General features: G+C 40.4%; 1 protein-coding gene across 3 annotated transcripts in view; it reads right to left on the bottom strand.

The window, feature by feature from the left end:
• The window catches only part of SMAD1 (SMAD family member 1), a 71,577-nt gene that overhangs the window by 42,408 nt on the left and 11,951 nt on the right, over nucleotides 1-17,218 (bottom strand). The gene's annotated exons all lie outside the window — the stretch shown is intronic.

Here is a 17,218-nt window from a genome sequence, read left to right as displayed (position 1 = left end):
AGAATAGTAAGTTAATTCTTTATGTAAGCATCAGGATAGAAAGAAAGAACACCTTAGTATAAATAAGTCCAAATTCTCAGCTGATACTGTGATGTTTCTATTGAGATTCATTCATAACCTCTAAAAGTATCTTTTAAAACATATCTTAGTCAGCAAAAACTGCAATTAATAGAAAATAGGAAAAATATACCAGTCATGATATCTCTGATTTATTTCTTATGCTAATAGAGAAGGTAGTTACACTTCTGCTATACAAACTTAACCTTTTAGGCTACTTTTTCAGTAAATAAGCCTCTGTCTATGGGCAATAGGCAAGAAAGATAGGAAATTATTCCTTGCTTTAAAAATTCTTCTCACTGACATGACAGAATGAAGCACATGCGGACATACTATGCCAGAGTCTTTAGTCAAATTATCTCATTAAACTTTCCATCTACAATGCACCAGATGAAAACAGCAAAGTTGAGAAAGGTTAAGAGACTCACTTTGGCTAAGATGGAGTAGCAGCTAGTACCAGACTCACCTTTTCCCCAAAACCCACCAAATCAGAAAACAGAAAGTCCAGCTTTTTAAAGGTTCCACAGAGCAACTGAGAAAAAAAAGCCAAAAATTTGAAAAAAAGTTTAGAGAGTTAAGATCCTAGAGGGAAGGAATAAGCAAAGTGAAATACGTTCTTCGAGGTTCCCTCTCCAGGCATTTGCCAAAGCCTGCTAGCAGGGAGGCAGAAAGCAGCCACGAAGAAGCTAGGACACGAAGGGCCCCGCAAAGCCCAGCAGTGCTGAGGAGATTAAGAAGCCTGGGGCTGAGTGTCCCCCAAGAAAGAGGAGTCCTGGTGAATACTCTGGTTTCCAGCGGAGCCTCCTGCAGGTGTAGGCTCAGCACAAAGCCAAAACTGCAGAGGAGCAGTCTGCACAGCACCGAAAGCCCAGCCCGGAATGACCCTCATCCCTGACTGGGTCAAGGTGATGGACGTCACCCTCTAACAGCTTGCCAAGAGAAATGCAACACAACCTCCTGAGGGGGAGAACATCATCGTTAGTTTCTGTGAGGTTTTACTCACAATGTACAGCATCAACCAAAAGCTACCCAGGCGTGCAGGAGGCAGGCAGGAACAAACGATCACAACAAAACGGAGCGGAAACTGACCTCAGAGGGCAGCAAACAAATTCCAGACAGTGGAACTGCCAAATACAGCCTTCTATGTATCAATCAAAATTATTGACTGATGTGCTGAGGAAATAGAAGACAAGAGTGAGGATTTTAACAGAGAACTTGAATTCATAAAAAACAATCAATTAAAAATTCTAGAACTGAAAAATAGCCAGTGAAGACTTCAGATAGGTAGACTTAACATAAGATTAGTTACCGAAGAAAAAAAGATTGGTGATCTGAGAGATCAGTTAAAAAAAAAATGTTTGAGTTTAGGAGGGAAAATAAGAAAATAAAAAGACATACTGGATATAGTAAGAAGGTCTGGCATTCCGAGGATTTTCCAAAATTGATAGTAGACTCTAGCCATGGATTCATAGAACAAAAATACAAAGAAGTCCACGTTTCAATGTGTCATCTCACAGTAAAATACCTAAAAATCTAAGATAAAACTCTTTAAAAAGACATATTACATTTCAAATAAGGTTGACAGCTATCATTTCAACAGAAACAATGGAAACAAGAAGACAATGAAATGATATCTTTAGATGGCAAATGTAAATAAACAGTAGGTGACTTAAAACAGAAATTATTTGGGCAGAAGGAAAAAGAATTCAGAAAGAAGAAAGGAACTACCGAAAAGAATGAGGGGCTCCAGAAGGGTAAACAAAGATGGAGTCTAAAGGAATACTGATTTTACACAACAATAATATAAAGTTAGAAGAGACGTAGAATTAAAATGCAAAAAAGCAAAAGAAACAAGAAATCAAAAAGGGGGAAGTAAAGTCAGTGTTCTATAAGTCCTTGTATTACGTAGGCCATGGTTAAGCACTATTTATTACTGCCTTTAAAGGTACAGTTCATGCCATAACACAGCAACAACTGAAAGAACAGCTAAAAAGCACAAGCTAATAGTAAAAACGAAAATACAGATTTTTAAAAATACTGTTTTTGCTGGATATGGTGGGGCAAACCTCTAATTCCAGCAACTTGGGAGGCTAAGGGAGGACACAAATTCGAGACCAGCCTCAGCAACTTAGACCCTGTCTCAAAATAAAAAATAAAAAGTGCCAGAATACCACAGTGACACAGTCACATCAATATTTATAGCAGCCCAATTCACAATAGCTACGCTATAGAGCCAAGCTAGTGCCCTTCAACAGATGAATGGATAAAGAAAATGTGGTATATATACACAATGGAGTATTATTCAGCCATTAAGAAGAATGACTTTATGACATTTGCCAGTTACTGGATGGATCTGGAGACTATCATGCTAAGTGAAATAAGCCAGTCCCAAAAGGTCAAAGGTCAAATGTTTTTGTTTTGAAGCTAAACCACAGTATGGAGGGGAGAGAAGAGAAATTCAGTACATGAGACAGAGGGGAATGAAGGGATGGGAGGGAGGACAGGAAAAGGAAAGACAGTGAACTGAATCTGACATAACCTTCCTATGTACATATATGATACACCACAGTGGATCTCACCGCTGTGTACGTCTGCATAAATGGGGTCCTAATTAGAATAAGATATAGTCCATACTTGTAAAATTATATCAAAATGGATTCTACTGTCATGTGTAACTAAAAAGAGCCAATAAAAAGAAGGGAGGGCTGGGGTTGTGGCTCGGGGGAGAGCACTTGCCTAACGTGTAAAGCACTGGGTTCGATTCTTAGCTCCACATATAAATAAATGAATAAAATAAAGGTGCATCAACAACTGGAAAAACATTTTTTAAATTAAAAAAAATATAAAAAGGAGGGAGCTAGGGATGTGGTTCAGTGGTAAAGTGTCTCTGGGTTCAATCCCCAGTACTAATAATAACAATCGAAAGCACATAAGGAAAAAAAAGAGAACAAATGATAAGACAAATAGAAAATAATAAGACTTAGATCTAATTCCCAAAGTATCAGTAATTACTTAAATACAAACAGACCAAACTAAGGCAACTACAAGATGGAGCTAGGTGCGAGGAACACCACTTCAAGAGACAAGATTAAACTTGAGGACGAAGGAAGATTAAAAGCAAAAGGATGGAAAAAGATACACAATGTATATTCTAACCAAAAAGCTGGCATAGTTGGCTATCCATTCAGAGAAAATAAGACTTTAAGAAATCTCACCCAAGATTAAAAGGGGGAAGGATACTACAGTTCACACGTTAAGAGTTGATCCCCCACATGGACACCACAATCTCCAATTTATATGCAAGTGATAATGGCCTCCATAGACATAAGACAAAACCTCAAAGATTTAAAATGACCAACAAACCCACAATCCTAGAGGGAGATTAACATGTTAACTGATAAAACAAGCAAACAAAAATTGATACATATACAAGAGTGACATGCTTGCAAACTTGATCAACTTCATGTACATAGGTCACTGTTAGGGTTGAGGTATTAGGTGTCCCCCAAAAGCTGATGTGTGAGGCAATGCAAGAAAGTTGAGAGGTGAAATGACTGGGGTATGAAGCCTTAACCTAATGAGTGCATTAACCTGCCCACAGGGATCAACTGGGTGGGAACTGTAGGCAGGTAGGGCGTGGCTGGAGGAGGTGGGTCCCCGGGGGTGTTTCTCTGAGGTATATATTTTGTCCCTGGTGAGCAAGCTTGGTCCCTCCCTTCCCGGCTGTCATGTTTTGAGCTGCTTTCCTCCTCCCACACCTCTCCACCATGATGTTCTGCATCACCTTAGGCCCAGAGCAACAGAGTTAGCCATCTGTGAACGGAGACCTCTTGAAACCCAAATAAACTTTTCCTCCTCTAAAATTGTTTTTGTCGGGTATTTTGGTAACAGTGATAAAAACAAAAAGTTGACTAAAACAATCAATGTACCCCAAACTGTAAAATACAAAATATTTTCAAATACACATGGAATACTTACCCAAGCTGACCACATATTCAAGCGAATCTCAACATGCATCAAAGAAGTAAAATCACATAACTACTAAGATTCTTTAATCTTTTTTTTGGGGGGGGGGGGGTACCAGAGATTGAGCCCAGGGGCACTTAACCACTGAGCCACATCCCCAGTCTTTTTTTATATATATTTTTTTAGAGACAGAGTTTCACCAAGTTGCTTAGGGGTTCCCTAAGTGGCCAAGGCTGGTTTTGAACTCGCAATCCTGCCTCAGCCTGAGCTGCTGGGATTACAGGTGTGTACCACTGCACCAGGCTCCTTTAATCTTAATTTAAGAAATCAACAAAAATAACCATGATTTTTAACCCATGAATCAAAGAAAAAATTACAGTGGAGACAAAATATTTTTTAACTGAATTAGTATAAAAATGACACATCAAAAACTGTAGGATGTGAATCAAGCTGTAATTAGAGGGAAATGTACAGCTTAAATGCACACATTAGAAAAAAAAAAAAAGCTTTTCAGTATTCTATGCATCCACAAGGGGGGTGGGGGGAAGGAATACTAAATCAAGCCTAAAGAAAGTAAAAGGAAATGAGAACAGAAACTTTTAAAGTAGACTACGAAAAAAACCCTGTTAAAATCAAAGTTGGTTCTTTGAAAATACTAATAAAATTGGACAAATACTCAGCAAGACTAATCAATAAAAGAGAAGGTGCAGATTACCAATAACAGGAATAAAATGGGGGAAATCATTATTGGTCTCCAAATCTAACAAGATGATGACTATGAACTACTGTGAATTGCACAATTGGGTAGGCTGTGCATCTGCATGTCTGTTACAGGGTGACACATCCACCTTCCTCACTAAAGAAGGTGACTGAGGAACTCTTCCAATTCCCCTTTCTTTGGAGCCTGGAAGTGTACCTGGCACAAAGCAGATTTTCAATAAATGCTTGGCGAATTATTTAGCTCTCTAAAGAACTTAAAAGTCAAATGTGGCGATTCAACTTTATTTGTAGGTTACAGGAGTTTTCTATTTTAAAGAAAACAGCTTCATCAAATTTACTAGTTATTCTGCTTTTAACAGGAAAGAGAAAACAAAACCAGGCAACTATCAAAAGTCACACTTGGTCAGAGTGTACCTATCGGTATGGTAATTTACTTTTTACTAAAGATTGGTTTTGCAAAAGAACCAGAAAGACAACTTCTCTCTAGCCTCCAGTAATAACTGATAGAGGAACTATATTTTCTTCCTGTTCCATACCTCATCTTTCACTCCCCAACAGTTTTTTAACCAATGATTTTCAAATAGAAGGGGTAAATTGTCAAAATCACTTGGAGCAATGTCAAATTCTGATGAGAGTTTGTTATTCAAAAAGGGGAGTGAGGGAGAGGGGAGATGTAATAAGAACCATTATTTCAGACCTTTGTTTCAACTACTCTGACAGTCAATCACAAAGCTATGCTAAGTGCCTGCTGGACACAGGGGGGAACACGGACAAAGAGGTCCAACATTCTAAAGGAGCTAACTAACATCCAGTAGAGGAGCTGGTGTGTGAACAGTCAACTCCCACAAAGCAAACTGCGAAGCTGCCTGCTGACTCCCAAGCACTGTGCTGAGATGTTTTATCAGGCCATCTCGGGACCTCGGCCAGAAGGCGGGACTGTACCAAGGTCGACCATGGGCACAGAAACAGAAAAGAAGGCCCATGTACTGTGCGTGTGTACACTGCTCACCGTAATGCAGTGTGATAAATGCTGTAAAACAAGTACGAACAATGCTGAGGTCTGAATGTGCTGAAATTCCAACTCCCAAGGTGACAGTCTTGGGAGGTGGGGTCTCTGGGAGCTGATTAGGTCATGAAGGAAGAGAGCCTCTTACAGGATGACTGCCCTTACAAAATGTCTCTCTCTTCCACCTGGTGAGGTTACAAGGAGAAGAGGTCGTCTGACTAGAAGGAAGTGGGCCCTCACCAGACACCTACTCTGCCAGAGCCTTGATCTTGGACGTTCCGCTTCAAGAACTGCAAGAAGTAAAGGTCTGCTGCTTGTGAGCCACCCAGTCTATGGTATTTTGTTACAGTGGCCCACATGGACGTAGACAAATCTAATACAGTGCAGAAAAGAAAAGAACAATTAATTCTCGAAGTTTTTCCAAAGCGGAAATACCAGGCCTTAAGTGATGAGCAGAATTTTGCAGAAATGACAGCATTCACAGTGTGAGTGTCCATTCCATGGCAGACACTGTCTCGTATGTCACCTCCACTGACTAGTTGGCCTCACCAATAAACTCTGAAGTAAAGGTAGCCATTGTCCCCATTTTATAGGTAAAGAAAGTGAAATATTAAAAAGTTAAACAGCTTGTTCAAAGTTACATACACAGTTGTAAGTGGGAGAGCCAATATCTGATTCCATTTCGCCTGACTACGGAACCCGGGTTTTTAAGACACCTTTCTAACCCACTACTTCTAGCAGACAGGTGACAAAAACGACAGGGCTTAATCTGGGTGGAGATGAAACAAGGCTAATATGAAGAAGGTCAGGGGCAAGACTGGAAAGGGCCTCTGATACGTCTTGTCCTGTGAACAAGTGGAGATCTTAAATCGGTGTACCAGTACGATTCAATCTGTTTTAGAAAGACAGCTGAGGTAACGTCCTCAATACAGGAAGACTTCTCCACACAAGGAGGAAAACAAAAAATTTAAAATTGCCACCTCCAAAAACTGTAGGTGCCATTTGCAAACATTAAGGTGAAGGGGCTGGGGAGATAGCTCAGTCGGTAGAGTGCTTGCCTTGTAAGCACAAGGCCCTGGGTTCAATTCCCAGTGCCCCCCTCCCCAAAAAAAAATTAAAGTGAAAAGATTATGAACCTGCATATAAACCTTTATATAAACATACACAGACAAAATTCAGGCTGATGACTGATTTTTACCTACTTAAGCACGTTTCAGACACAAATCAAACATGTAACCTACCTCGAATAAGGGGCTCAAACGAGTCCATACTATGGCCTTGGCAAGATAGCTCATTTTTTTTCTGCCCCTTTTTATACTTCCTGCCTTAGTTTATGTCAAAAGTTAAGCGGCCTTATCAGTCTAAAGTGCAAAATAAAAACATGAGTCAGCAAACAGAGATTTCCTTCCCTCTTGTCCAAATACAAACATTTCATGCTGATGGAAAAAAAAAAAAAAAGCACCCATCCAGCAAAGAACCACAACCTCCCCACCCCCATGGCTTTTAAAATTGTAGGGAACTTTGTTCCAGAAGAAATTTACTCTAAAGAAATATTCTAAACTGGAAAGAAGAGAATGTTTCACACAAAGATTTTCATGAGAGAACGATTTACAACAGAGGAAAAGAGAAATTCTAACAATCAGAAAATAGCTGTCAACTATATGCATCCACTCCACGGAATACTACGTAGCTCTTAAAATTATGTTCACAAAACTACAAAATAACTTTGAAAAGGGCTGGGGGTGTAGCTTAGTGGTAAAGGGCTTGCCTAGCAGTTTAGAGACCCTGGTTTCCATCCCCAGCACCACACACACAAACAAACAAAGAAAAGTCCTTTGTAGCCAGGCTTGGCAGTGCACACCTGTAATCCCCACAATAAGGGAGGCTAAGGCAGAAGAATCACAAGTTTGGGGCCAGCCTCAGCAATTGAATAAGACCTTCTCCTCCCCTTCAAAATAAATAAAAACAAAAACAACTAGGGGTGTAGCTCAGTGGTAAAGCACCCCTGGAGTTCAATCCCCAGTATCAAAATATTAAAATGAATAACTTGGAAAAAACTATAAGCAAAACAAAATGGCATACATGACATGAACAACTATGTATATACCAAAATAACAATGGCTGAGTTTGGAAGATCAATTCTCTCTACATATTTTTCTAAACTTTTCAGTTTTTTAGTGAAAAATTATAAATCTTAAAATTTTCAAGTCTTTCTATGCCAACATTTGTTAATTAAAACACACACACACACACACACACACACACACACACAGCAATTCATGAGCTTAAGTCACATATACGCTACTTAGAAGTCAGGTGGACTTCCCCTGTGCTCCAGTTCTGGAAGTAATAACGATGCGGTTTAAAGCTGGGTTCTAATCAGAAGCCTTTCCCATGGAGTCTTACACAAGAGGAGGATTTCTTAGGTCTGCCTTCAGAAGACATCTTTATAATACTCCTCCTTAGCTATGGTATTCCTTCTTGTTAAAAAGAAAAAAGTAAGGAATGTTTAAAAACTTCTAAGCGCTGCGCAACCCGCTTCATATTCGAAGGAAACCTAATGAGCCAGGGGCATCCTCTCCACCGCGGCCTGCTCTCGTACAGGAGCATGTAATTATCCAAGGTGTGAGTGTCAACAGTCCTCTCTCTGCCTCTCCACACCTTACAGATCCCAGCTTCCCACAGGAAGGGCTACAAGAAAATGATTCTAATTCGTGTCTGAAGATACACTTGGCCCTCCATGCCCATGGGTTCTGTACCTGTGGATTCAACCAAAGGCAGATAGAAAAGAAGAGGAAAAAAAAAAAAAAAACTGCACCTGTGTTGAACACTTATATTTTCACTAAACAATACAACTAATTACACAGCACTTAACGAGGTGTCACAGAGATGATTTAAAGCATAGGGAACGAGGTAAGTAGGTTACATGCAAATTCCACACCATTTTATACAAGGGACTCAGGCATGCATACTTCGGTATCCTTGGGGACCCTGGAAACAACCACCACAGATGCCAGGGGACACCTGCAGCTTTAAGACAGAGATGAGGGGAGGCCAACGCCCCTCCGGCTTCAGCAAGAAGCGTTGCTGGATTCTTGCACTGGCATGGAAACCAGTCGAGTAGGCAGAATGAATGAGCCCATTAAATACTGAGGAAATAATCGTTCAGTAAGATAAAATATGGATCCAAAATACGACTAGGGATAAAAAATCAGAATCCTACCTTAAAAAATAGGCAACTGACTGAAGATAAATGGCCTACGGCCACTGAGGCCAGGGACTCACGTTTTTTCCCCTTACTTGCTCTTTGGTTCACTACTCTGTCTTAAGAAATGGTAAAATATCATGGCATAAAGATCAGAAGAATTAAGAAACAAAAACACAGGTTATTGATTAACTTTACTTTGAAATGGTTTAACAGCTGGTTAAGTTATTCAAGGAAAAACAGACAACTTCATAGTAACTCAATAAACCAACTGTACACATATGTCCAGGCTTATGCCAGGAAGCTGCCTTCTTAAACAGATGGACTGATCTCATGACTGTCCAGAAAAAAGCAAGACCTGAGCTCCCAAAGCAGATGTAAGTGGGGCTTCACAGTGCTAATGAGCCGACTACTGAATTTTGTAGTTCAGTGTTTTTACGTTATAAAACCATCCTGCCATATACTCACTAGAGGCCATGGAGATGTAAAACACCTCAGGGGGAAGTGGCACAAAGTGATCAGTGGCAATATTAATTAGCACGGTGGAAAAGTATGTGCGATCTAGCCTAACATCCAATTTTAGATAGAGTTCAAGGACTGATTAAGTTAACTCTTACCTCCTGAGATACTTAAAACATCAAAAAGGGTCAAAGTGGAATATACCAAGGGACCTGTGCAACTTTCATTACTGCTTGATTTCACTTAGGTACTGAAGTCAGCTGTGTAATTCTAACAAAGGCAGAATTGTCAAAACAGATTATGATTCCCAAGGAGGTTTTTTTCCAGAGATATCCTAAAATTCCGGACACTCATAGAAACCACAAACTAACAGAAGACTAGACACTAGAGATCAGGGTTAAAAATACTTAAAAAGAGGCTGCAAAAAATAAAATAAAAGAGAGACAATGCCATTAAATATTTAAAATACAGAAAGCAATTCATTACTAAGCCAAGAATTGGAATTGCTTTGTTAATAACAGAGAATTCAGAAAACTGGGGCAAACATCGTAACCTTTAAGACCTACATAAAATTAGGCTACTTAATTAATCAGAGGTTCATGAGAACTGAGAGCTTGACACATTTGATAAAGCTAACATACCTATTACTTAAAAGTGAACAAAAGACCCCCAGAGACTGGCCCAGCAGGAGGGCTGTGCAGAAACTGGCTTCCATTCATGTCTTCAGAGAGGAGCAGCCCACTGCGACCAAGTGACCAAGGAAGGGGTATGGAACAAGCAGAAGACAGCTGTGCACAGTACTGACTTACCCAGTTCTAATAAGCAAAAAGGCGAAAGGACACTGTGTAACTCCTTAAGGAAAATGATAAACCTTGACTCAAGGCAAGCAGGAAAAAGACAAGTTAAAATTTGCTATATATTTTGCCATTACATGAATATAAAAACAGATGGGTCTCAGAAAAAACAGAGATGGATCCATTTCAGTTTCAGAAAAATGCCCTAAAGTAGAAGTTCAGTGATTTAAGTTCAACAAAGAATCTGCTCAAATGCTGTTTTCCCCGTCACTCGAGTTAGGAACTCAGTTTGAGCTACATGTACTGTAGGAGGAAACACGTGAAGCAAACTTGCACTCTGTCATCCTATTTTAAAGTAGAAGTCGACTTTCAACGTTTCTCCACCTCAGCCCATCAACTACTACTAAAGGAAATGCACAGTCAACCAAAGTAAGAAAACAAAAACTCCTGGAACAAAAAGAAAAATGAAGATAGACAAAACCTCTATTTCTTCTACAGATTCTAATGCACCGTTTAAAATGCATTCATTTCGACAAAGTTAGGTTAAAATGAACTTTTCAAACGAGTTCCCAGAAAATGTATGTAAGCAAAATTCCTACCCAAGACAGCCATATGAAGATCCATTGAGTTCACAGAAGAATTCTGTCTTGGTGACAACAGCAGGAAAGTCCTACAGTCACAAATAGGCTGAGATCAAATGCTCCTGACTGAACTTCTTACCTACTGGAGCTTTGGTCACTTCCGAATTTTCCAACCTTCTAAACACAATGCAGACTATCTAGTTGGTTAAGTTTCTATTTTGGAAAAAATAAAAAAGTTTTTCTAGAGCTTGACTTTCCAAAGCTGGAGAAATGGGGGGGGGGGGGGGGTTAAGCTCTTGAAAGCCCATTTCCCTTTTAGAGCAATAATGTAGAGACTACCTTTAAAGAACAGGCATAACAGCCTGCTTTCCAGTCTCAGGTGTGATTTAAATGACAAGCTAGCAAGAGCTGCAATGTGGTCTGTCAGCAGAGTGCTAAGTGGGAGCCCTAGGAAATCAAAAAGAAAAGGAATAACATGAAGACTTTGAATTCCAACTTACCACAGAAACTCACTGCAAGCTGTGACATTTCAAACAAACTATTCAAAAGGAGCATTCCCTTGATGGAAAAGAAGCAAAGAGGTTTTGAATGGCACAATTACCCGAGTCTGTGTAGATGTATGAAGTATGCATCTCAGGATATCTTCATTATATTAAAAAAAAAATCCTATAAGAGAATGACTCTCTTCTGGCTACGCTATGCACACACAAAGCCTTCCACCCTGACAATCTAGGCTGCTTATGGGGTGCCTGGTTGGTTTCTTTTAGTCACAGAGATCCCCTAAGCAAGTGTTGGATCTGTTCTGTCTCATTAGATAACTTGTTTAGGTAAGTTTTCTTACTGTTACCAACGTCAACAAACTTGGCTTTTCTACATCTTCTCACCATTTCCTCTAAAAGTCCTAGAATATTCCTAACCCCACTAAATCCCCACTCTTGAATCATTCTTGTAATGGAAAGCTGTCTCCAGGACATAGTAACCTTGCAAGGGATCCAGGTTCTCATGACCCCCACCCCCCATAAAACTCATCTGTATTCACTTCATATACAGACTCATTTGATCACTCCTCAAATGCAGGACGGACACCTAGACCTTCGGTTTTAAAATTTGATTTCATTGACTAACCCAGGAAAGAGTCTATTGCAGAAAAAAACTGTTCTCTGAGTCATGGTTATCCTAGAATAGCAATTTCACAGACTGCACGAAAGGCTAAATGTGATAAATTTCCATAAGCGATCAGTTGTGGAGGAGAAATGTTTAACTGAGCTACTAGCTTATGCAAGCATTATACTGGTTTGTTTTTACAAACATTATCTTACTGACTCCTCAGAGCAATCCTCCAAGGTATGTATCAGTGTCTCAATTTTACCATACTCTACATTTTAAACCCATGCTGATACTAAAGTTCATTACTCATGTCAAAAAATACTAAAAACTCAAATTCATAGATGAAACTTGAATCAACTACAGGAGGAAAAACTATCCCTTTTACTTTTTCTAAAAGGCCCTGCTTCGCTTCATCTTGGAACACGGTCTCTCGCTCCCCGGGTCCTGCAGGTGCTGTCCATGACAACAAACATGCCCATCTGTAGGGTGAGCTCACTGACGCCAAGGGACAGCCTGAACCCTTTCCCTATATTTAGATCCTTCAACTCAGCTCTTAATTGCATCATTTAATCAGGACCCTCTGGAAGGGAAACACATCCATATTCATCACAGGCATCAAAGGAAACATCTTTACAAGTTACATCCTTTTGCAAACTCACACACGGCCCCAGCCGCTCTCCCAACTGCTGAACCCCTCCTCTGGGAAGAGCATGGAATTTTATTTCTTTTTATCACTTGAAAAAATCACTTCCCTCCTAATTCAGTAAAACTGGGTGGAGGCCACTTCCTCCACAGGTGAGAGAAATAAAACTTGTTGATCTGTCATTGTCAGGAATTGTATCCTTAACCATTTATTTTACATATTTTGAAGATGGAAACAAAAGGCAGACTAAACCCAGAACAAGAAATCAGGGCCCATTTTCAAGGCTTTCAAATACCCGCCCCCACCACCACCACCACCTGCAATTTTTCACCATTTTAAGATGGTTTCTAAATTAGAAAACAAAAGTCCTTAACTTGAAAGGGTTTGAGTGCAGCTTTCCACTTCAGGGCTGTACTTGAACAAACCTCTCTGAACTTCAATTTGCTTTTCCACAAAATTCTGTGACACTACCTCTTACCCCCGTGTGTGGTTACAGGGATTAAATATGAATATGTAAGGCTGATTTGGAAATTAAGCTAAAAAACTGTAAAGCATTTTATCAACTGAGCAATATTCCAAATAAAGCTGACTTTAATTCTTTGTTAAAAGAGGAAATCTGTTCAATTCTTCGGTCTGCTCAATCAAGTTCTAACTTTTTTTTTTTTTTTTAAAGGAAAATGAGACATGACAACCACTACCGTTATTCACTTCACTCAAAAAACACCTACTGTGCTGGAACCCGTTGCCAGCACTGGAACACAGCCCTGAAGACAAAAAGGGGGCCTCCTGAGGGCCCAGGAGCTAGCACCAGCTGAGGGCCCTAGGGAGGAGCAGCACAAGCAGGAGCAAGTACCAAGGCCCTCAGCAAGAATCTGCAGGGGACCTCCTAGCGACAGCAAGCAGGCTCACGCGGGTGCAATGGGCTTGACAGCTTCTACTCCAAATTAAGATGGGGACCACGGGGAGATGTGGGCACAGCAGAGCCACCGTCTGCTTTCAGCTTCACTGGACAACCAAGATGCACTGTGTTGAGACAGGCTGAGAGGATGCAGGACGACACAGTGAGTGGGAGGGCCACTGGGACACTGTGGCCACTATGAAGGTCCAAGACATTCAAGTGTTGGACCAACACGGCATGGCAGACAGTCAGATTCTGGATGTACCCCCAAGGTACCGCCACGAACAAGGAGCGCTCACTGCTTACATAAAGAATGTGATTCAGCACAAAGCTGGACAAGTCTGTTGGATTTTTTAGAAGTGTGAAACCCGAATTGTGGGGACGGTGAGAGAGAAGCAGCATAAGAATTAGGACCGCAGTATATGCAGACAGCATGACTGGGATCCAAACTCTTGTAGGAAATGGGGTGATCAATGGGCATGAGGCACAACATGGACAACAGGGAAGGGCAGTGAGAGGCACAAACCTCAGGAGAGCCAAAGCTGCTGAGGACGGTCTGCAGGTGACAGTGGAGAAGTGTGGAGGGTGGAAAAGGAAAGAGCTAAGACCTGAGTGCTCCAGGGAGCCAGCATCCTCAGATGAGCACACATGGAGATCTGTGTTCAAGGACGGTCACGCTCCGAGTAACCCAGCTAACAGTGGGATCATTACATAAGTTTGGGTGCATTCAATTTTGATTTAACTACTAAAAATGACATGAAAAAAATGTTCACATAGTGTGTGGGGAGAAAAAACCCATATCAAAGTTTTTAGTTAAAAGAAGCTACCGATCAACTACGAATCCTTTTCAAAAACACAAACAAAACTGTGTGTGCAAACACATGCACTTTTACAGGCATGGAGGGAACAAAAGAAAAACCTGAAAGCAAGTGGCTTCCTGCCGCAGCGAGCTGGAAGCAGGCGAGTGCAGGGCCCATCACTGCTACTTACACTAACGACGATTTGCAAGTTTAAAACCCAATAAAAATAAAAAATGAAAGGAGGCGAAAGATTGATTCTGCAGAGCTCCAGAAGACAGCATTGTGACCAAGAGGTTACAAGATTTTTTTTTTTTTTTTTTTAAAGAATTAAAAGGGTATCTTCACAGAATGAAATACCACTGAATGGGGATTTTCAGAGGAATGCATCCTACATCCAGGAGTGGAAACATGGGACCCAATTCTGAGTGAATGGGATAATGGATGGAAGAGTACTCTTTCATTAAGCAGTTCAGTTACATGATCAAAAACTTCACTTAAAAGGAAAGTTTTCTTCTCATTCAAGTCCCCTTTCTGCTAAAAATTCAAATGTCCATCGAAATCTTTAATGCATAAATTTGTAACAAATGAAGTTCTGTATTATTCAGATATCTTCAAGAGTAATTTGGTCCTGATTCTTTTCTAGTATACACATCTGCTATTTGGAAAAATAAAATGTCTAGAAATCAACATTTATATAACTACTGGGGGAAAAAAAGACATTAAGATCAGCCAAATATTACCCTATGTGACAATCAATGACAGCCTGTTTTCAACCTGCCAAACACTGGAGTGGACTAACAATTGTTCACTTGGCCACCACCAAGGCGCAACTGGAAAAACAGCAGCCCTTTTCCTGGACAGCAAGAGCTCCCTCCAGCTAAGAACTAAAAGAAGAAAGTTCTCCTTGGTTTTTAGAGAACTAACACTTCAGATATAGGTAAGCACTGTCCATGGAACCAGGTGGAGCTGTACCAGAAATCTAGGTCTTCTGTGCCTTCGATGAAAAGTTCAGTCCAATCCTATCCCACAACTTCCCTACAGTGACAGACTTACCAATCAGAACTGAAAAACCAACGGACTGCTCCGCAAAGGCCTGAGAACCCAAGTTCTCCCCTTGCATGGGTTTGAAAGATACCAACTACAACTGAAAACGTTCTTTAAGTGCTTACTACCAACATAAAGATGCAGCAGAATGCACCACCACCACCACCCTTACAGAAACAAAGTACGTGTGAGAGGGCTGGGGAAACATCTAATGGGGAGTACTGTGGTAAGACTCACAGGGTGTTCAGGTACAATGACCAACAGCCTGCACCATTTTCTTTGCCACCACTGCATGTCCTATGCATCCCGAGCTTCACGTTGCTCACCTTGCAATGGAAATCTAAATGAGTTCAATTAACTGTCAACCAGTCACCCCATGGAACATGATAAATGGAAGGATATTCCAAAGCAGCCTTAGTAAAAATCAAATGCTGCTTTGGAATGCCTTATGATTTAACCAAGAAATATTTTAATTCCTTCTATTTTTCTTAGAATGATGATAAAGCTATTACGTAGCCTGAGAACATAGTAAATTTGAAAGAACTGCCTATTGGGAGATTCAAAACTTGCTGTGGAAAATATGTAAGCAGATGACAGTTAAGCAACATCACACTTTTCTCATACTATGAAAACTTTTAACACGTGAATCACTCTATCCTCCTCTCAGAATTTACAGTATTAGCAAGAAACAAGCCTTTCTAGAGGACACGTGAAATATCCCAGCTTAACAAAACACTTTTGTCACTCTTGCCACCAATTTCAAAGGGAAAATGCAGATGGATCTACGGGAAACACCCTGAGGGCCAGTGACAAACCCCATCAACCTTCAACACAGCTCGAATATTCAAAAAGAATGAAAAATGCCCCCACGTCATTACCACCATCACCACTACATGCAAGCCCTTGACCTGGACCAACTCTCTCCATCCTGATGAGGCTCCCGTAAGCACTATTTTAGAGATGACAAAAGTGAGGGACAAATAAGCTGAAGGGTCCACGAGCAAAGATTCACTTCTCATTTTATTTTCATCCCTCCAGTGCTTCCCTTTCCAACTCATTTTTATTTTTTATTGTTTTCCTTCTTGATACCTTCCCATTTTCATAGAACATTAAAAACCAAGAGTTTTACCAGGGCAGCAATGACAAAATTAAATTCATTTTCATCCAAAGAGCTCAGAATAAATTTAATTCCAACTGGACCATGACTTCACATCAACAGCCCATGCATGTGTTCAACTCTTAATATCCTTTTCTTAGAATGAGTCTGTGGAATATTAAAACTACACTCCTTTTAAGAAGTTCAATTTCTTGAAGGAAAGACGGTGGAATGAGACAGACACGATGACCCCATGTACATGTGTGATTATATGAAAGGTGTGCATCTACATGGTGTACACCATTTGTGTACAATGAATCAAACTGCAGTCCGTAAAAATAAAATTTAAAAAATAAAGAAAATAAAAATAATTCAGTGGGTAAAAGGTTAAAAAAAGAAAAAAAGAAAGAAAGAAATTCAATTTCTTTACATTGTCCCTGATTATTTTTAAGGTCCTTTACAGAAAACAAACAAAATAATACCCCCAAAAATTAATGGTTCATTTTTTTCCTTTGGGTAATACTTATCAAATATTCTGTTTCAATAAAGTAAAACACCACAATATTAACTGCCATGCCCGGTGCTCCTGGGACTCTGGAGGATAGAGGTTGAGGGGTAAGGAATGGAAGGGAGAGAAAGCAAACCTGTAAGGTACGACAGCCATGACGTCCGGCTGTCCATCTACCTCCCCGTCCCTTGTCCCTTCTCCACCCTCCATCCCAGATTCAGCACTATGAGCCTCATGGGCCTCTACCTACCAGATGCCAGTTGTGGCGCCCCTCCTCCCACCCACTCACCCCCCAGGTGTGACGGCCAGAAACTTTCCCAGGCTCTGCCATGAA

The sequence above is a fragment of the Sciurus vulgaris genome, assembly GCF_902686455.1.
Source record: "Sciurus vulgaris genome assembly, chromosome: 9".
In the NCBI taxonomy this organism is placed as follows: domain Eukaryota; kingdom Metazoa; phylum Chordata; class Mammalia; order Rodentia; family Sciuridae; genus Sciurus; species Sciurus vulgaris.
Note: the sequence above shows the minus strand (reverse complement) of the source record. Positions and strands in the feature narration are given on the sequence as shown.